The following is a 22,230-nucleotide window of genomic DNA, read 5'->3' as shown; positions in this document are numbered from 1 at the left end:
CTCTTGCTCCGGCTAATGTTCGGCACCACGCAGTTGCTGACGAGCCCCAGCTTGCCGAGCAGCTTGTGCGGCCACGCCAACTGAGAATATTTCCAAGGCGCCACAACTCGCTCTTTACTTCACAAAGGTCACCAGATTTGTCACCCATAGAACAGGTTTGTCAGATATCCATAAAAATTATCATTTTTTAGAGACATTCATCCGGCTAGTGTAACCAAAGACATGGCACTTTTGGACTCTGGATGACTAGCAAACTCAAGTTTTAGGCGTCAAAGAATGAGTTAAGTACCTTTTTCTGTGTTTCCAATATGTCATTTGTTCATACGTTTGTACCGCTGAAAAGATCTGTCACCTGGAAGGCGCTGTAATCCGTTGGTGGTTGTTACAATAAGCAGCCTATAAAAGTATTTTCACATTGTGTGAGATGAATAGATAAAACAGTGAACTTAGAACCCCATAAAGCCATGATTTCCTTCAACCATCCTCAACGCTGGAAGAATTTCCAACTAAGATCTTGCTGAAAACCCAAGGAAATTCTGGTCTTACATAAAATCAGTAAGCGAGTCCAAGGCTCCACTCACTGATCAGTCTCGCCTGGCAACGGAAGACAGCAAAACGAAAGCAGAAATTTTAAATTTAGCATCTGAGAAATCTTTCACGCAGGAGGATCGTACAAACATACTGCCGTTTGAGTCCCGTACACATTCCCGTATGGAGGACATAGTGATAGGCATCCCTGGGATTGTGAAGCAGGTGAATGGGTTGAAAATAAATAAATCGCCAGGTCCTGATCGGATTCCAGTTCAGTCTTACAGAGAGTACTCTACTGCATTGGCTCCTTACTTGGCTTGCATTTATCGCGAATCTCTTGCCCAACGTAAAGTCCCGAGCGACTGGAAAAAACCGCAGGTGACGGCTGTATATAAGAAGGGTAGAAGGACGGATCCTCAAAATTACAGACCAATATCCTTAACGTCGGTTTGTTGCAGGATTCTCGAACATATCCTCAGTTCGAATATAATGAATTTCCTTGAGACAGATAAGTTGCTGTCCATGCATCAGCACGGCTTTAGAAAACATCGCTCCTGCGAAACGCAAGTCGCCCTGTTTTCACATGATATCTTGCGAACCATGGATGAAGGGTATCAGACGGATGCTATATTTCTTGACTTCCGGAAAGCGTTTGACTCGGTGCCCCACTGCAGACACCTAATTAAGGTACGAGCATATGGGATAAGTTCCCAAGTGTGTGAGTGGCTCGAAGACTTTTTAAGTATTAGAACCCAGTATGTTTTCCTCGATGGTGAGAGTTCATCGGAGGTGAGGGTATCATCTGGAGTGCCCCATGGAAGTGTGGTAGGTCCGCTGTTGTTTTCTATCTACATACATGATCTTTTGGATAGGGTGGATAGCAATGTGCGGCAGTTTGCTGATGATGCTGTGGTGTACGGGAAGGTGTCGTCGTTGAGTGACTGTTGGAGGATACAAGATGACTTGGACAGGATTTGTGATTGGTGTAAAAAATCGCAGCTAACTCTAAATATAGATGAACGTAAATTAATGCAGACGAATAGGAAAAAGAATCCTGTAATGTTTGAATACTCCATTAGCAGTGCAGCCCTTGACACAGTCATGTCGATTAAATATTTGGGCATAACATTGCAGAGCGATATGAAGTGGGACAAGCATGTAATGGCAGTTGTAGGGATGGTGGATAGTCGTCTTCAGTTCATTGGTCGAATTTTGGGAAGATGTGGTTCATCTGTAAAGGAGACCGCTTATAAAACGCTAATACGACCTACTCTTGAGTACTGCTCGAGCGTTTGGGATCCCTAGCAGGTCGGATTGAGGGAGGACATAGAAGCAATTCAGAGGCAGGCTGCTAGATTTGTTACTGGTAGGTTTGATCATCACGCGACTGTTACGGAAATGCTTCAGGAACTCGGATGGGAGTCTCTAGAGGAAAAGAGGCATTCTTTTCGTGAATCGCTACTGAGGAAATTTAGAGAACCAGCATTTGAGGCTGACTGCGGTACAATTTTACTGCCGCCAACTTACATTTCGTGGAAAGACCACAAAGATAAGATAAGAGAGATTAGGTCTCGTACAGAGGCATATAGCAGTCATTTTTCCTTCGTTCTGTTTGGGAGTGGAACAGGGAGAGAAGATGCTAGTTGTGGTACGAGGTACCCTCCACCATGCACCATATTGTGGATTGCGGAGTATGTATGTAGATGTAGATGTAGATGTAGATGTAGATGTAAGTAAGGGTGAAGCTAAATTTATTAAAAATAAGATGCGTTACTGCTTTTCTTTCTGAAAATAAGGTAAAGAACCTTACATAACACACTGAAGCAAAAGGTGTCTTTGATTTTGTGAGTATCCGTTGTAACGGAATACGTTCAGTCAGTCCACAACGCAACACCTTCTCAAACTAAAATATAATTGAAACCGCAACAAATTGGCCCACTTCTTTTCCTTGATTTTTTGCAGCTTGTATTTTAAATGTTTCCGTTTACCTTTGTATGTGGAAACATTTTTACATTGTTTTAGCACCGTTACAAGTAAGTGATTAAGGTTTCCTACCGTTTGTCTGCTCATATTTAGTACAGTTATATCAACTAGGCAAACCTACCCCACGACGGGGCAAGTTGGTCGTTATGTATTTATCAATTAATATAGTTATGACACTGAGTATTTAACTGAAAATATATTGACTTCGATACAGTTTATTTTAATACAGATTCGTACAGCTGTATGACAAAAACTACGATCATAAATTGTATTATCATTGTTATAAAAGGTTCACAGAGCAGTGCGTTAAAATTTTTATCAGCCATCTGAATGCCCTATAGCATCTTCATAGTTCAAACATTCATAAAAAAGTCCTTTCATATCATTGTAACACACAGCGGATGTGCCGACCGCTTACAACTTGCGCATTGAATTCATCCATCACTTGGATAGCTGTAAGAAAATGGTTTGACACCTAATACACAGGGAATCCTCATTCCCATCTTCCTCTTCCTGGAGAACCTTTTTAGGAATGCCCAACGGAGTCAAGCTAAGTAATCCTCTTTGTGCAGATGGCACCCGCTCTATTTAACGTAATCCCCTTCATGCTGTTATTTTTGTCAGGCTTGTGGATTGTAGTGATTCCAGCTTCAGCTACGTTCCAGACATCTCGACGGGTGTTCCAGTGTTGTCTAAATGTTGTTCGGGTTGACATAAAACAAGGCTGTGCTGTGCTTCTTAAAGCTAGTACCTCGTGCCGAACTAGTTATCTAAGGAGTTCGAGTGGATAGTATCATTCCAAAGTCGGTCCATAATTGGAGTATTTTACGTTGGCACGCAATTGCAAAGGTATAAGCAAACTGCTTAATTTCTTTTGGTGAAAGTGCAAAGTATATGTCACTAAGCTTTAGTGAGGTACTCTTCAAGAATCTTTTCCTGTTCACGTCGAACACCTAGAAAAATGAATTCGCTGTCGCTATTTATTTAAACTATCCTCGAATAAATAAATTTTTCAGAAATTTTTAAGTGAACTTAATTTAGTACATAACTTTAATTACATTTAGTGTTAGTAACAAAACTGTGAAAATATTAAGTACAACACTAAAAAAAAAGAAATATGTTAACCTAAAATCTTTTTGCTGAGTCAGATCTGTCCGAGAATTTCAACTTCTTTCAATTTGTTGCAGCGCCTCTCCACAGTTTTTCCAGGAATGGTAAATACTTTGCTCGTTTGCCTAATCAATCCTTTATGCCGTTTTGCTTCTATCACTGCTAATCTCATAGGCGCTGCAGGAACACTGCCTCTTTCAATTTCCTTTCTATGATGTCGAACTGTTCTAGAAAAAAACAGTAGAACGACGTAGAATAAAAACACGACTATATTCAAAGATACACAGATTTAGTACTGGAAAATATATGTCCTGCAGTGTCCCAACAGCAATAATTTCAAATTTATGTGACTATCGCTGTAGTTGATTATCTGAACACAGCTACGAGTTTTAGAAGAGGGAAATAAACTGCTGGCAGGTATTGCCAGTTTAAAATGAATCCGGGGAACAATTTTATTACGTAAGAATTGCATTGGATGTGAGCTATACTTTAACTATGTTTGACCTATTAATGAGAGTCTCACAAAAAGACAGCAGTGCAGGTAGCTATATGAGCTGACATACACCTGTTTAAATCGTCCAATGGACACCATCGCTATACTGGAATTATTTTAATTTGCTTAAAAAATTGTCTACACATTTATCCCCGTACAGTGTATTAAAATAATCCTTAAGCAATGGACTCAAACCGCTGTTCTTACTCGTTTAACAAGAGCGTTGTCTCTAAGTACATACAAAAATATATTTCGCTAACAAGAGAACAACCTAACTGCACTGACGCCTTTTTGGAAATACGGCGGGATTGTTGCAACCAACCTCCATGGTCGGTGGCGTGTTCTAACAGTAGTTTCACGAAACGGTACAAACTAGTCATCCTGCCCCAATGACCAATGTGTCCTTGTCTCCACTACATAAGCTGACGATTTCGAACATCCTGCAGCACTTTAAACTGTCCTTTTCTGAGGTCGACAAATGCAATGAAAGTATCTTCACTTTTTAAATTCTTGGTACCATTGTCCAGAGCAACGTCAGAATTTCCTTTTTACTTCTTAAACATTACATGGAGCTGCAGCACAAGCTCCTGCTGCTTGTGCACTATACCAGAGAACGATAATCACATGTTACGGAACGCGCTACTTCGGTGGAAATCCTTACTGACGGGAACTTTCTGCTGAGGAACTTTAATGAGAAACTTTCAGAGATGCTCCGTCTCAGACACGTCCAATTAGCGTCACGCCTGCCGAACAGGCACCGTGGGGGAGATTCGTTGGCTGCTCCAGAGGAACATGTGAAGTCTGTAGCTAATAGGCCGCTAACTGTACTGGTGGAAAAAGGAACAAGCTCACCATGCAATAAGATTTAATTACACTCTACGCAGGTTGAACATCGTATTTATTCAAAATCAGTTTGTCTCGAACTTTCAGAGATGCTCCGTCTCAGACACGTCCAATTAGCGTCACGCCTGCCGAACAGGCACCGTGGGGGAGATTCGTTGGCTGCTCCAGAGGAACATGTGAAGTCTGTAGCTAATAGGCCGCTAACTGTACTGGTGGAAAAAGGAACAAGCTCACCATGCAATAAGATTTAATTACACTCTACGCAGGTTGAACATCGTATTTATTCAAAATCAGTTTGTCTCGAATAAAGGACGGAAAACGTTACAGTTCCAAGAGGCAAAGGCTTTGGAGTAGGGAAAGAGTCAGGGTTGTTAACTGAACTGTAGAGCCAAAGAAACTTGTACACTTGCCTAATACCGTGTAGGGCATCCGCGAGCACACAGGACTATCGCAACACGACGTGGTATGTACTCGACTAATGTCTGAAGTAATGCTAGAGGGAGTTGACACCATGGATCCCGCAGGCCTGTCCATAAGGAATACGAGCAAGCGGAGATCTAAATAGCACGTCGTAAGGCATCCCAGATATGCTCAATAATGTTCATGTCTCGGGAATTTGGTGGCCAGCGGACGTGTTTCAAAGCAGAAGATTGTTCCTGGAGCCCCTCTGTAGCAATCCTCGACGTGTAGGGTATCGCACTTTCCTGCTTGCAGCTTCCCAAGTCCGTCGGAATGCACAATGGACATAAATGGATGCAGGTGATCAGACAGGATGCTTACGTACGTGTCACCTGTCAGAGTCGTACCTAGAAGTACCAGTGTTCCCATATCACTCCAACTGCACACGCTCCACACCATTACAGAGCCTTCACCAGCTTGAAAAATGTCTCCATTCCTGTATCCTGTACACGTCCATCAGCTCGATACAATTTAAACGAGACTCGTCCGACCAGGCAACATGTTTCCGCCCATCAACAGTCCAATATCGGTGTTGACGGGCCCAGACGAGGCCTAAAGCTTTGTGTTGTGCAGTCATCAAGGGTACACGAGTGGGTCTTCGGCTTCGAAAGCCCATATCATTGATGTTTCGTTGAATGATCAGCACAATGACACTTGTTGATGCCCCAGCGTTGAAAACCGCATCAATTTTCGGAAAGGTTGCATTTCTATCAAACTGAAGGCTTCTCTTCAGTCGTCGTTGGTCACGTTCTTGCAGGATCTTTTTCCGGCCGCAACGATGTCGGAGATTTGATATTTTACCTTATTCCTGATATTAATGGTACACTCGTGAAATGGTCATACTGGAAAATCCCCATTTCATCGCTACCTCGGAGATGTTCAAATGTTCAAATGTGTGTGAAATCTTATGGGACTTAACTGCTAAGGTCATCAGTCCCTAAGCTTACACACTACTTAACCTAAACTGTCCTAAGGACAAAAACACACACCCATGCCCGAGGGAGGACTCGAACCTCCGCCGTGATCAGCAGCACAGTCCATGACTGCAGCGCCCCAGACCGCTCGGCTTATCCCGCGCGGCCACTCGGAGATGCTATGTCCCATAGGTCATGCGCCATTGAAACTCACTTAAATCTTTATAACCTGCCATTGTAGCAGCAGTAATCGTTCTAACAACTGCGCCTGACACTTGTTACATTACACAGGCGTTGCCAACCGCAGCCTGTTTCCACATCTCTGTATTTTATTACCCATTCCTACACCAATTTCTTTGCCTCTTCGGTGTATTTCTGCTTTCATTCATTCTGCACAAGGAACTCCCGATAAGAATTTTAGAATGAGAATTTTAATTCAGAGAGAAAGAACAAAAACATCGTAATTGTGTCAGAGAAGGCAAAGGACTTGGAAGATAAGTTGAGAATAATAAATAGTGTCTTGAAAAGAAGTTATAATATGAACATCGACAAAACTCAAACGAAAGTAACGTAGTGTTGTGAAATTAAATTAGGTGATTCCCAGGGAATCTGCTTAAGAATGAGATACAAAAAGTAGTTACTGTTTTTCGTAATTTGGTAGCAAAATAAAGGACGATAACGAGAAAAGCTCGTTTGAAAAAAAAAGAAATATTTAATATCGAATATAAAGTTTAGTCTTAGGAAGTCTTTTCTGCAAGCTTTTCTGTGGAATATACACTAACGCGGTAGTGAAACGTAAGAGATAAACAGTAGACGAGAGGAGAATAGAAGTTTTTGAAATGTGTTGTAAGAGAAGGGTGTCGATGATTGGATATGCAATCGAGTAGCTAATCGAAGTACTACATAGAAATGAGGAGGAGAAATTTCTTATGGCACAAATTGACTTCCCAGTCGACAAATATTAAGAACGTTTCATGATTTTTCTTCGGTCTTGCTTCCACTATCAAGTACAAAATGTGGATTGCCTGTCTGGTGCTTCACGTTTCCTAAAGCCAAAGTGAACGTCATCTAGCAGATGACGGCGTGTAGTCGAATTAATAAAGGCTGATAGAAGTAGACTAGCAAATGAAAAGTCATTTCTGCTCTTTGGGCAGCGAAATTACTGACAATAGCAGTACTGAAGAGAATGTAAAGTGGAGACTGGTAATAACAAGGAAACATTTTCTGAAAAAGAGAGCTATGTTAAAAACGAATATAAATTTAAGTAATAGGAAATTTATAATCCAAATATTAGTCTGTAGCGTAGCTTTACGTGAACGATAAACAGAAAAGACAATAAGAATATAGAATCTTTGGAAATGTAGCGCTATAAAAAATACTGAAGATAAGATAGGTAGAACGGATATTCAGTGAGCAGGCACTGAACCGAGTCTGCGAGAAAAGATCTCTATGCCACAACTAGAGTAAAAGAAAGGAATGGTTGACTGAACGCATCATGACACATGGAGGAATGCTCGATTTGGCAATGGGACGAATTTCAGGAGGTAAAAATCGCAGAGAGGGAAGGCTTGGTAATACCAAGCAGGCTCCCTCTATGTACGCAGCAGTAGTTGGGCAGAGGTAAAGTGGCTTGCGTTGGTCGGACTGGCATCAAACCATTCTTCGGACTGAGGACTACAGTAACAAAAAGACTGACTTATAATGTAACCAGATTACGTAGGTTTACAATTTACGATGCATCAAACTCTCCATAGCTTTAATACGAATGTCGGTTTTGTTCTAAAGGGATTGCCTGCTAAGTTCTTACGAAGAAACAATGGCGCTATTGATATTTGCGGTGTGTTGTAAGATCCCGGCTAGGATTATGAACGTGGATTATATCTGAGACTAAGTCCGGATACGTCCTGCAAATGTAAATGTTTAGACCCTCGAATCAAACTGGTAACGTGATCTGACTGCAACAAGTTTATAGAAAATTACCCAGCCAGAGAACAGGTATTTTTTAGACATTTATAATGGGCATAGCAAAATGAAACTGAATTTACATGCATTTGGACAATTGTAACAAACATTTCACCGTGTGTGAAAATGTGTAAAACAACATGGGATATAGCAGCGTGCGGTGCTGTGGGCATGTTGACCGAATCTGTTATAATAGCTCATAATAACAAAACATCAGAAAATTTCACCTCATGTAGACTGAAGGAATGTGTGTTTGTCTGATGCCTCAACACCGAGCCGGCCGGTGTGACAGAGTCGTTCTAGGCGCTTCAGTCTGGAACCGCGCCACAGCTACGGTCGCAGGTTCGAATCCTTCCTCGGTCATGGATGGGTGTGATGTCTTTAGGTTAGTCAGGTGTAAATAGTTCTAAGTTATAGGGGACTGATGACCTCAGATGTTAAGTCCCATAGTGCTCAGAGCCATTTGAAACTCAACACCAACACTTAACATTTTTCACTGAAAAATTATGCAAAGGTAAATGACGATAGTTTTGGAGCAGATGGTAGTAAACAGTCCACAAAGATTCTCAAAAATGTTCAGATGTGTGTGAAATCTTATGGGACTGAACTGCTAAGGTCATCACTTCATAAGCTTACACACTACTTAACATAAATTATCCTAAGGACAAACACACACACCCATGTCCGAGGCAGGACTCAAACCTCCGCCGGGACCAGCAGCACAGTCCATGACTTCAACGCCCTAGACCGCTCGGCTAATCCCGCGCGGCACACAAAGATTCTACTAATTGCTAAATGCAAGCATCACGTTTCGCGTATAATGGTGGTAGGTTAACTGCTGGATGCAAGTCGTCATAAACTCGTCTAAATAGGGAAGTAGTTGGCAGGAAAAATTGATTTGAAAGAATATTTGATTATAAATCTCGAAAGTAATTAAATTGCAACAGTACATCCAACATTAATGCTTTGAAAACACTTGGCACACAGAGTTCCAGCATATAAGAGAAATCAATCACGGTGAGAGATATGGAAGTTACAAAAATTGACAGATGTTCAGCGATAGGGAGTGTGATGAAATTAGCTGTTCTACCATTCAGGTGAATAGCAAACAGTTTCTGTACAGAGCCACGAATCATACTTTCCTCACAAAAACACAAATGCCGAACATCCACATGTGATATCCACGTTCGGATCATGGAAGTTTCAATAACTTCGGATGTAGCTCAAGAAAATAGTTCTGCCTGAACATACTCTCGATGCAATGATTAACAAAATCGTATTGTAAATCTGTTCTTCCTCCACATAGCAAAATTACATCTTACCACCACGCCGTACAGCAAACAGCAGCCCGCGCCATCATACCGCAAAAAAAAAGTCTTACTCCAAGCACGCCACGATACGAAGTGCGTCTTCAAACTCATAAACCAGAATTTCTAGCGAGGCGGGCCATGACTGACTGCTCGGCTAAGTTGGAACTCAAAGAGTAGGTCTGATCACCTCACACAGACGCGCAAATCTACAAGAGGGTCCTCAGTCGATAATCAGTAACACAACTGCATATTGGTAGAGGACTTGCATTAACTAATACGAAAAATAATGAAATAGTGGAAGTACATAATTAAATATTGAAATTTGCAAATGCAATAGCCAACTTTCAGCATTATTGTTAAAACAATGCCAACGTAGAGATTGAACTAGTAGCGCATTTACAGTAAGTGTTTAAAGAAACGGTTGTGTGAGAAACGGAAATTTTTTTGTAAACGGGTTCGTTGGAATATTTCTTTACGATTTTCCAAATTCCTACGTCAACATCAATGCCTGTAATCATCTCGATCAGCGTTCGGAAATCAATCTGCTTCCGAAGAGACTGTCCACAATTGGTATGACAAATTTCATCGTGGTTTATGCTTCCGTCAGCCATGGACTTTTTAAAATTCTACCAACATTACCTGCAGTTGCCCGACTTGGTTAAAGAGGATCAGAATGTTGCTCACCCTGAGGTGGCCATCCTTAGGCTTATCGAAGACTGCAGCACACTGAATTGTCTGTGAACATTTAGCTGGGAAAAGATCAATGTGACCACAGCTCGAAAACACACTCTTATTAATTGGCGTAGCAAAAATATCAAAAATTTGGACCGAGGACGTACTGTTTCCCTACACAACAGCTTGTCCTGCCTGTGGGTACTGCAACAACATAATGTATTATTTTCCCACGGGAGACAGTAGTTTTCTTCGCACTTATCAAGATTTTGATGCTACGAAGAAAAAAAACCGAAAGTGGCCGCGCTTATGTACATGAGAAGTACGCAACTGTATCAAACGTTTACTAAGTTTCAAGCGACGATTTTAAAATCTCCAGACGTTTTGAAATTTGATAATTGGTGAAAAGATTGCACGATGTTGGAGGGAAGTCTGTTCAAGCATTGCACTGTCTCCCTAGTATACAGGTCCGGCATAGTATGATCAGGAAATGATTCTGGGAGAAGCAGTGTCTGATTGTTGCTGTGGTGGTCATCAGTCCAGAGACTGGTTTCATGCAGCTCTCCATGCTACTCTATCCGTGCAAGATTCTTCATCTCCCTGTACCTACAGTAACCTACATCCTTCTGAATCTGTTTAGTGTATTCATCTCTTGGTCTCCCTATACGATTTTTACCCTCCACGCTGCCCTCCAGTACTAAATTGGCGATCCCTTGATGCCTTAGAATATGCCCTACAAACCGATCCCTTCTTCTAGTCAAGTTGTGGCACAAATTTCTCTTCTCTCCAATTCTGTTCAATACGTCCTCATTAGTTACGTGATCTACCCGTCTAATCTTCAGCATTCTTCTGTAGCACCACATTTCGAAAGCTTCTATTCTCTTCTTGTCTAAACTATTTATCGTCCTCGTTTCACTTCCATTCATGGCTACACTCCATATAAATACATTCAGAAAATACTTCCTGACACTTAAATCTATACTCGACGTCAACAAATTTCTCTTCTTCACAAACGCTTTCCTTGCCATCGCCAGTCTACATTTTATATCCTCTCTCTACTTCGGCCATCATCAGCTATTTTGCTCTCCAAATAGTAAAACTCGTTTACTACTTTAAGCGTCTCGTTTCCTAATCTAATTCCCGCAGCATCACCCGATTTAATTCGACTACATTCCATTATCCTCGTTTTGCTTTTGTTGATATTCATCTTATATCCTCCTTTCAAGACACTGCCCATTCCGTTCAGCTGCTCTTCTAGGTCCTTTGCTGTCTCTGACAGAATTACAATGTCATCAGCGAACCTCAAAGTTTTTATTTCTTCTCTGTGGATTTTAATTCGTACTCCGAATTTGTCTCTTGTTTCCTTTACTGCCTGTTCAATATGCAGATTGAATAACATAGGGGATAGGCTACAACCCTTTCGCACTCCCTTCCAACCTCTGCTTCCCTTTCATGCCCCTCGACTCTTATAACTGCCATTTGGTTTCTGTAAAAATTGTAAATAGCCTTTAGCTCCCTGTATTTTACCCCTGCCACCTTCAGAATTTGAAAGAGAGCATTCCAGTCAACATTGTCAAAAGCTTCCTCTACAAATGCTAGAAACGTAGGTTTGCCTTTCCTTAATCTATTTTTTAAGATCAGTCATAGGGTCAGTATTGCCTCACGTGTTCCACCATTTCTACGGAATCCAAACTGATCTTCCCCGATGTGTCTGATTATCTGTGCAGAAGTGACAGACTTTCTCATTTCTGATATTATCAGCGATGAATAAATCGGTAACTGCAAACTGCATTGATACGTGCGCCCCCTCAAGTTTATGCGACAGCGAGGGAGTGCAGATAGAGCAAATACAACGGCTGGTATCTTCGACAAAGCAGAAGCCTACTGAGTACAGGGCATGTGGAGGCGGTTTACGCTAATGGTATCTCCGCCTTGGACCGTTCCAGATCTCGTAGACAGTTGAAATCAATTATGCCTTGATTAAACTGTTCTGTAGCAGACGAATTCATCCTTTTACATATTTTCCATTAACGAACAACTTTAAGTGTAATTAAGGAAACAAAGGGCTATTTTGAATATCCCGTAACAGGTACAGGGCGGCATAAAAGGAACCTCTGCTGAGTAGAAAGCAGCCATCACAGAAGCTAGAGACCCTCGTTAACGTTTCATGCTTTCCAAAGAACGACGAAAGCTGAGGAGACCGTTTACCTGCTAAAGGCATATTGTGTTTAAAATCGATGGGTTGCGGTTTCGTTTATCGTAATTAATTTTGTGACATCAGCCGTATTAAAAGCTTACTCAGTAATCAGATCCGGCTTCAATGATACCGCAGATTTTTTTCGGATGGGGCAGTTTTTATAACACGTTGTGGTTACTCATTAACGTCGGTATTTGTCACTTCACTTCAGTATCATTCTACGACCATATTTAATGCAGTGCGCTGTTCCCTCATGAATATGATTAATTCGTACTTCTTTAAGAAAATTAAACATTATTGTTCAAAATACAAATTTCACATTATTTTTACTGCAGTACTTCTATTAAATAACACGCCTCATCATCGACGCCTATAACAACATTAACAGCATTAAGAACTCAAAGAGCGAATGTCAGAAACTGACTTTCTGATACTAATGTGTGGGAATGTAACACAAATGTCGCTGACATTTGGATAAAAACGCACTACATTTAGGTAAATAACCTTTGTACGTGAATCACTGCATAAGATTTAATCTCGTGCGTCGACTTTCGTTGGAGACGGATCAGATTCTTTTTCAGGGAGGAAATGATAATATGATTAATAACGTATAATCGTTAGATTGCAGTACTATTATAAAATTTGTAACAGTGTGTTATGTACAAACGCAAAACGCCCAGTAAGTTAACTACGAGTAATTTATAGCTGTGTTATGAATTATTCATATTTCCTTTGAGCTCTTTGCGACTTTTCCATAATACGCAGCAATCAGCCTCTCATCTCTATACCTGTATATGAAAGGAAATGTTCTGACTGACTAATTGACGGATTCGTCATTCAACAGCACAAACCATTAAGGATAGAAATCCGAAATTTGGAGAGGGCTTTGATCTTATACTGTAGATATCGTTTAGTAAAATATTCTTCGAAATTCCACTACTAAAGGTGCAAAGTATGCGATAAAAGGTTTTTTGAAAATACGTCGGTATTAAGGTAGTACTCAACTACAATTTCGATAATTGGTATATATTTTCTCGGTCATAAATCAGGAAATTCGTGCTTCAGCAGTTTTTGAAAATTCAATTAGTAATGGGTTAAAATAGCGGGTGAAGGTATTTTTCAAAATAAATCACTATTAAAGTACTAATGACATTTTCAAAGCCGCACATACGAAAAAGGTTATTTGACATCTTGATTAAAAATTAATATATATATATATATATATATATATATATATATATATATATATATGTGTGTGTGTGTGTGTGTGTGTGTGTGTGTGTATGTTTCATTGTCTTTGAAACTCAACAGCAAAGGGTGTGAAATAGAGGCCGAATGTTTTCGTGAAAATACTTGATTAAGAAAGCATTTTCGTAAGTAAATCTTTCAAAATTATACTTTGCTTCTCGGGTGAAGATAAAAAAAACTACGTGTTTCAACGTTTTCGGACATTCAACCTCTAAGAGAGTGAAATAGGGAATGAAAGTTTTCAAGAAAATATTTTTAAAGCTGGGTTAGAAATAAAGAAACATGTGTCAGGGGATGAAAGTTTCTTTGGAAATATCTCCACAAGAACTCAAAAGGCAGGACTGAAAAAGACCTCCGACTCTAGCAACCTGAATGGCTTTTTCGTCAGAAGTACTTTCGGAAAAGATCACTCTTCTATGGACAGCCTTAATTAGCGTGAAAAGCTTAGAAGACGTTGCAGCTTGTGAACAACATAAAAATTCGATCAAAGTAAAACAAAAGGTCTGTGCAGACCATACAGTCTGCAGGAGCGAAACTGTGAGCGCTAAGCTAGTATTGGTATAGTCTCTTACTCAAATCTGATAATATGTTTTCGACATTACATTTCTTTAGGGTCATATGATTTTGTTAATAATAATAGCCATGCTAACATGGTTAATACTATCGTAAAATCCGAGAAAAACTTTCTTTTGTAGCAGAATATTTGCCTTAGGTCATTTATACAAAACTGTTCCATGCCTTAGTTATCACACATCTTTAACGTACATAATATAACCATATCAGTTACATTGTTTGTTGCCAAGGAAGACGATACAGTTACTTGGGTGCTGCACTTTCGTTTTTGACACAATCGTGAATCGAATCATCTTCCAACTCTCAGATTTGTTTTTATGAAAAACAGACGAATGCCGTAATGATTCGCTACCCATGTGGTCAGGAATGTTCTTTGCAATCATATCATCGTTGTCGAGACTAAATTCTGATCTTCATATAAGTTTTGTCTTATCATCGTTGTCGAGACTAAATTCTGATCTTCATATAAGTTTCGTCTTCACTGTATGCTGATTCAGGAACTTGTATAGTTACTGTATTTGCAGTATCCTTATAAACGTCCGGAGGAACACATTGCATTTAATATGTACAATGTTTTATCTATACTGGAAATGAAGTCCCATGCTTCTTGACAGAGCGTAGAGCAACGATGCGGGAGACCCGTACCGCCGTACTAGGCAAGATCCTAATGGAGGTGGTTTGCCGTTGCCTTCGTCCGACCGTAATGAGGATGAATGATGATGATGAAGACGACACAACAACACCCAGTCAATTCGTGGCAGGTGTAAGTCCCTAACTCCGCCGGGAATCGAACCCGTGCTCGGGAAGCAAGAACGCTACTGCGAGACCAGGAGCTGCGGACTTTATCTATATTAGGTTAGTTTTATTTAAGCAATTCATAACATTCTCAAGCGTAGTTATATTTTAAACTTCTTTTTACCTGCTAATTTTCTGATTCATAGGAAATGGCTATTAATTTATTATAAAGTTATCTTACAATTGGCCAGAGCCTGTCACATACCATGAGTTTTAGATACACAGATGCTATTTAAGTGTATTTTCGAGTCGTTTTAAGAGTTAGTTTTGGGATTAAAATAATTCAGAACTGTTCCTGGATTCTTCATACTAATGCATCATTGTGAACATTGTCTCATTGTGTCAGATAAATCACTATATAATATAGCAATAGCTACTATTTTATTTTCTCACATATCACAGTTTCGTGTTGGAAGCACAGTAACATTGACAAATAACTGGACATATTGAGACACATCTGTGTGCAAGCTATCACTTTTCCGACTGGTTATACGCTTACACGGCACAGTCTAATTTATTAATGTATGAATACTTGATACACCTATTCTGCACAACCATCGCCGGGTGTTTCTGCATTAAGTAGTACAGGATGTTAAACCACATGTGTGACTAGTTCTACCTCCTTCTCTTGACTGGGTTACAAACGCATCCTAGTCCTATCTTTTTTTCAAATATTTCTTAATGTTTCTTTACTTACTTTTAGCAGTTTTCGTTTGTATCCTGTTTCACACAGCATTAGTTTCTTTTTAGGATGGTTCACTGAATGTATGTGTACAGTTTCCATGTAGTGTCATGCGTTAAATTGACAGTTTCAGTAACTACTTTCACATTCATAACATTTGTATTTGAAGAAGTAGTCGTAGCTCCTTATGCCCTCTTTGTTTCTACCAGCCTCTTCCCTAGATGAACTTTATTTTTTACTTCCACTGTAGTACTGTTAACGAATTGATGATTAGCTAGTTGATTGTTTCACGTTGGATAATTTAATTTTGTTTTGTCTGTTCCTTACTTAAGTGATGGGCTAGACTGTGATGCAGAAAACCGTGGGAGTAGAAAGTGCCGGGGTACTGTCTGCAAGTAAATACTTAACAATTTTAAACACTTCTATTAGTAACACAATTCAGTTAAATCAGAGTGCATGAGCAAAATTATAGGTGGCAATCAAATTACAATGAGACAGATGGAACAACGTAAGCAAACTTCCCACTGTGAGACAAGACGCTCAATGTCTTAATTGACGCTATGAATATCTTTCTTTAGGGATTCAAAAATATTGGAAGTCTCTTCGGGAGAGGTACGGGCTGTCCATGTGGACGCTTTACAAAAGCTGACATGTGACACTATGTTGAACAGTTCTGGGAAGTTCACGGACGGCATAATTCTGTTCCACGATAATGCCTCCCCAAATATTTCCAAAGTCTTTTCGATTATGCTGTAAAAGTTTCGCCGGGAAGCTCTTACACATCTCCATACAGTCCCGACCTCTCGCCATGCGATTTCCATATTTTTGGAGCTATGATAAAGACATTCATGGCCGGTGATTTGCTTCAGTACAACGAAAATTCAGTCCAAGTTGCATATTTCACTTTTTTTCATTCGATGTCTAATTTCGGTCCGGGACCCATTTTCAAATTACCGTAACAGATAGTCCGAATGGTATTTCCCAAAATGAAAAAAATCATGGGAACAATGTGCAAACGAACAGTTACAGAGCCTACAGGTAACTCCTGGTTATTCCAGCACGTTGGAAGTTCGTGGATTTGCTGTGCATGAAGAAGGTAAGCAATATAATAACTATGTTCGTAATAAAATAGTAATTAAGTATGGTAATGTTAAAAATGTTAATGTTGTCCCACGATCATCGTGCCGACGATACACAAGCAGAAGTTACTCTTGCGTGTGGTCTAGTACATCGGTGCACACGAAGAGCGTTGTACCACTTGTTTCCATGTTATGTGGTCGTACGTCTGACACAGTGAGGCCACAGCTATCTTCACAATGATGTATTAGTATGAAAATACCAGGAACAGTTCTGAATTATTTTAAGTCCAATACTAAGGATTTGGGAGTATACTTAAACAGCATCCGTGTATTTAAAAGCCATGGTACATGGCAGAATAATTTAATAATAATAAATATTAATAATAAATAGTAATATAATAACTAGCAGAGCCTAAGCTGAAACCCAGCGAGACACAGTCGTCTACACAAATGAAGTTTTCCTCTGTTCACAAACGTCGCGACATTGCGCACAGCCATCAACGAGCACATACCACATCTAAAATCTGCCTGCATCTCGTGCGACCGAACTTTCCTGGTGTCAAAACTCCTGGCACCGTCCGTTCAACTCGTACAGTAACCGATGTCTCGTCTTGATAACAAGTCGCTGCTTGCTGACGCCGAGACTCCATTGGGCCGCCTCCATTGCTGTCACCGCGGGTTCGGGTCCCACTTGGTCTAGCTGCCTCCCCATCTCAGTTACTCGCTGGTTGCCGCGCTTCCTCGCTGGCTCGCTGAATTCTGTCCACGCCTCCGCTGAGGCTCCGTGCCACTGTAGCGTGGCGGCGCTCACGAACTACCGCCGCATTTCCAGCGACCTCTGGGCTACCAACTGGCAAGTCAAAGCTGGAAGTGCCTCTCTAGCGGGCGGCCAGGAATATGACATGCCGTAATTCATGGCACAAAGTGATCACTAGATGCCATTTAATAGTTCTATCTTCATTTGTACCAGCCCACAGTTCGTGGTCCAGTGGCTAGCGTTGCTGTTTCTGAATCATAGGGTCCCAGGTTCGATTCCCAGCCAGGTTGGGAATTTTCTCTGCCTGAGGACTGGGTGTTTGTGCTGTCCTCATCATTTCATCATCATCATTCGTGACAGTGGCTAGTTGGACTGTGTAAAAATTGGATTTCTTCACTTAAAACTTCCGGGCTGATAGGCCGTGGTCGAAGTATAAAACTCTCTCCTGACGTTTCGTCTCCGACTGCGGGACACATCCTCGAAGGTAAAGCGGCGAACTGCAGTTCGACCACGGCCTATCAGCCCGGAAGTTTTAAGTGAAGACAATACCGGCCGTGAAAGCTTACATTGTATGATCAAATTGGATTTCGTAAAAATTGGGACTTGGTACAGGCGCTGATGACCACGCAGTTGAGCGCCCCACAAACCAAACACCATCATCATTCATCTGTACCAACTACTACCTTCCCCCATCTCCTACTGCTCCTCCTCCTCGTCCTCTTCGTCTTCCTGTTCATCATAATCTTCATCACTCATTCTGCTTCCTCTGCCGTTCCCATTAGTAGTCAACCAAAGTTTGTGTGCTCAAGATTTCCCATCATATTAATCCAAACAGGATTCTGCAGTACTGCAGTTACGTGAAATTACCTGCCTGTCCGTGCGCTTCATACTCGTTAGCGTCGTAATTCCTATCTTGTTACTGAAGCGATATGGAAGAAGAGAAGTTTGTTAACATGAGTATAGATTTAAGTGCCAGGAAGTCTTTGCTGAAAGTATTTGTATGGAGTGTAGCCATGTATGGAAGTGAAACATGGACGATAAACAGTTTAGACAATAGAGTAAAAGTTTTTGAAATGTGGTGCTACAGAAAAATGCTGAAATTTAAATGGGTAGTTCACGTAACTAATGAAGAGGTACTGAACAGACCTGGGGACAAGAGAAATTTATGTCACGACCTGATTAGAAGAACAGATCGGTTGGTAAGATACATTCAAAGCCATAAAGGGAAACCCTGTTGAGTGAGCTGGAGAGAAGCGTGGTAAGGGGGGGAGGTAGTAAAAATCGTAGAGCGACCAAGAGATGAATGCAGTAAGCAGAGGATGAAGGTTTCAGTAGTTGCTCGGAGATGAAGAAAATAACGGATCAGATTGGAAAGATTTTAAGTAAACATGATATTAGACCTGTTTTTAGACCAACGAAGAAAATTTGTCATGTTCTTCGGTCTGTAAAAGATAAACGCGCTCCTCTATCAGCCAGTGGCGTATATAAAATTCCGTGTACATGTGGTAAAGTTTATGTTGGAACAACAAAAAGAAGCGTAAATACACGGTTAAAAGAACACAGAAGTCTTTGCCGATTAGGAAAAACAGATAAATCGGCTGTAGCAGAACACGCTTTTCAGCCAGGAAATCATCAAGTGAAGTTTTCCGAAACAAAAATTTTATCTTCGACGACGAACTATTACCCACGGCTTTGTAGAGAAGCAATTGAAATATATAAACATAGGGATAATTTTAATCGGAAAGAAGAGACCATGAAACTTAGTGATATTTGGACAGTAGCACTACAGAATTGCTAGACAGTTTTATCCGTGACGAGATTACGATCGATAGTTAAGTTTTATCTCTGACAAAGATTATCTCTGCATATCACGTGTAACTCTGGTCACGCCCACTTTCTACGATACATAAGTCGCTCTCAGACGTCCGACCCGTCAGTCGGCAAGACTCACCGGAGGAGAAACACCCCTCTGAAGATGTCCAGCGCAGCTCTGGACGAAACGTTAGGAGCTGAAGAGTTTCATGGACCACGACTTTACATCCCGGAAGGTTTACCAGAAGATATGTCATCCGGTCGTGAAAGCTTTCATACTATAACACGTTTACTGTTAAGTTCCTTGAGTTATATATATTTAACTTTTTTATGGAATTTAAAAATTTTATTTTCACAAAATAATACATATACATTTTTCTCATAAACTATTCAAGAGAGTTCTACAAAATTTCCTGTGTTTCATCTCTCTCATAAGGTTTCTTGAATATATCGAACATGAGACTTTTAATAATTTCTTAATTATAATCCTCTGAGTATGACATGAATTTAACGCAAAATTTCAAGCACTTTGCCCAAAAATCAGGTTGCTCTTACAATTTCAAAATTCACTCTTGAGACATTTATTGGGTTCATAGGAATAAGTGTACAACATCTCATAATTATAAACTTCCTGGATTCTGAGAAGAAGGTGTATAAATTTTAAGAAACGACAGATTCAGGAAATGCAATTTAAGGTTCAACGTAAAGTTTTTTTCTGATGTAACCTATTCAGAAGATTAGTACTGTGGGTCCTCTTTCGCCTTAAGGCTTCTCTTCTGGTTGCTTGTGTTTTGCCTTCTTTCCTTTGCCAGGTCTTCAACTGACTTCTCAGCTATAGAGACGCGCTGTAAATCTATTTCTCTCAACGTATCTTTAGTGAAATTCGCTATCTTAAAGCTGATTTTCATCCTCTCTACGTTCCCACCATTAAGTACACTAACTGCATTGTAAGTTTCAATTCTGACAACCGTAGCAGATGAAATACGGCAAAACAAGAATTGCTCCTTCGTAAAGAAAGCAGCTCGTTCGTTATTGCTTCTAGATACGGAACAGTCTCTCAGATGATCTATAAAACCAAATAGTGTGTATCACAGCTTTGTAGATGTATTCCATGAAAGTTCGCTTGAAAGTAATCCACGGAATCGTCGTTCACCGAGCTAGTACTGAAGTGTTGGTTCAAAAAGTAGGCTTCGCAGGAAGGTCTCGTCACAAAGATGATTATTTTTCAGACACGTCGCATGCGATTTCATCACCACAACTTTGGAAATTTATTGTCCACGAATTCTAATAATAAATAGAAAATAAATTTAAAATTGACATTTTTTGTCAATTTCAAGGACGCCCCTCCTTAACGTTACCTTCACGGTCTTTTCGCTAGATATATGTAATGTGTAGTAAAATATGACACTTCTACGACCAGAAGCTCTAGGACTTTTAGCAGTGGAGCACAGCATCATGTGCAGAGCTTCTAGTGTAACGTCTGCCACTGGAGTAGGATAATAGAAATAATAGAACTTAGGATTTGTTATCTGACGACCAACTTGGAATTAGAAGAGGTACAGGTGCAAGAGAGGTTTAGATGAAAATATGGAAACACCGCGAGAAAAGCATACTTGACCATATATTCAGAAACTTGCCAAACCCACAGAATGCCCTATTGTATTTGACCACGAACGGCCCATGTTCAGGAGCTACGAAAAAAAGCATGCCACATTTAAAAGAACGCAAAATCCTCCAGATTGGCAACGTTTAATAATTTCCACAGCGAAACTCTGTCTCGGAATCTGACAGGAAACTCAAAGAGATTCTGGTCATACATAAAGTACACTAGTGACAAGACGCAATCAATACCTTCACTGCGCGATAACAACGATGAGGTCACTAATGACAGTACCACTAAAGCAGAGTTGTTAAGAACGGTTTTGTGAAACTCCTTCACCAAAGAAGATGAAGTAAATATTCCTGAATTCCAGTCAAGAACAACTGTGAAGATGAGAAACATAGAAGTAGATATCCTCGACGTAGGAAAGCGGCTGAAATCGCTTAATAAAGGCAAAGCCTCCGGTCCAGATTGTATACCAATCAGGTTCCTTTCAGAGTATGCTGATACAATAGCTCCGTATTTAGCAATCGCTAGCTCACAGAAAGATCCGTACCTAAAGGCTGGCAAATTGTTCATGTCATATCAATACCCAAAAGGAAGTAGAAGAAATCCGATGAATTACACTCCCATATCACTAACATAGATTTGCAGCATGATTTTGGAACATATACTGTGTTCGAACAATATGATGTACCTCGAAGAAAACGATTCATTGACACATAGTCAGCACGGATTCAGAAAATATCCATCTTGTGAAATACAAGTAGATCTTTATAATTTGAAATACAAGTAGATCTTTATATTTTGAAATACAAGTAGATCTTTATACTCATTAGGTAATGAGGGCTATCGACGGGGGATGTCAAATTGAATCCATATTTTTAGCTTTCCAGAAGTCTTTCGACACCGTTCCTCACAAGCGTCTTCTACCCAAACTTCGTGCCTGTGGAATATCGCCTCAGTTGTGAGGCTGGATTCGTGATTTCCTGTCAGGAAGGTCACAGTTCGTAGTAATAGATGGAAACTCATCGATAAAACAGAAGTAATATCCAGCGTTCCACGAGGATGTGTTATAGGCCCTCTATTGTTCCTGATCTATAGTAACGACATAGGAGACAATCTGAGTAATCGTCTTAGACTGTTTGCAGATGATTCTGTCATTTACCGTCTTGTAAAGTCATCAGATGACCAAAACGACTTCCAAAAT

Source organism: Schistocerca serialis, chromosome 1 (assembly GCF_023864345.2).
Source record: "Schistocerca serialis cubense isolate TAMUIC-IGC-003099 chromosome 1, iqSchSeri2.2, whole genome shotgun sequence".
In the NCBI taxonomy this organism is placed as follows: domain Eukaryota; kingdom Metazoa; phylum Arthropoda; class Insecta; order Orthoptera; family Acrididae; genus Schistocerca; species Schistocerca serialis.
The sequence above is the reverse complement of the archived record's forward strand: the minus strand, read 5'-3'. Positions refer to the sequence as shown.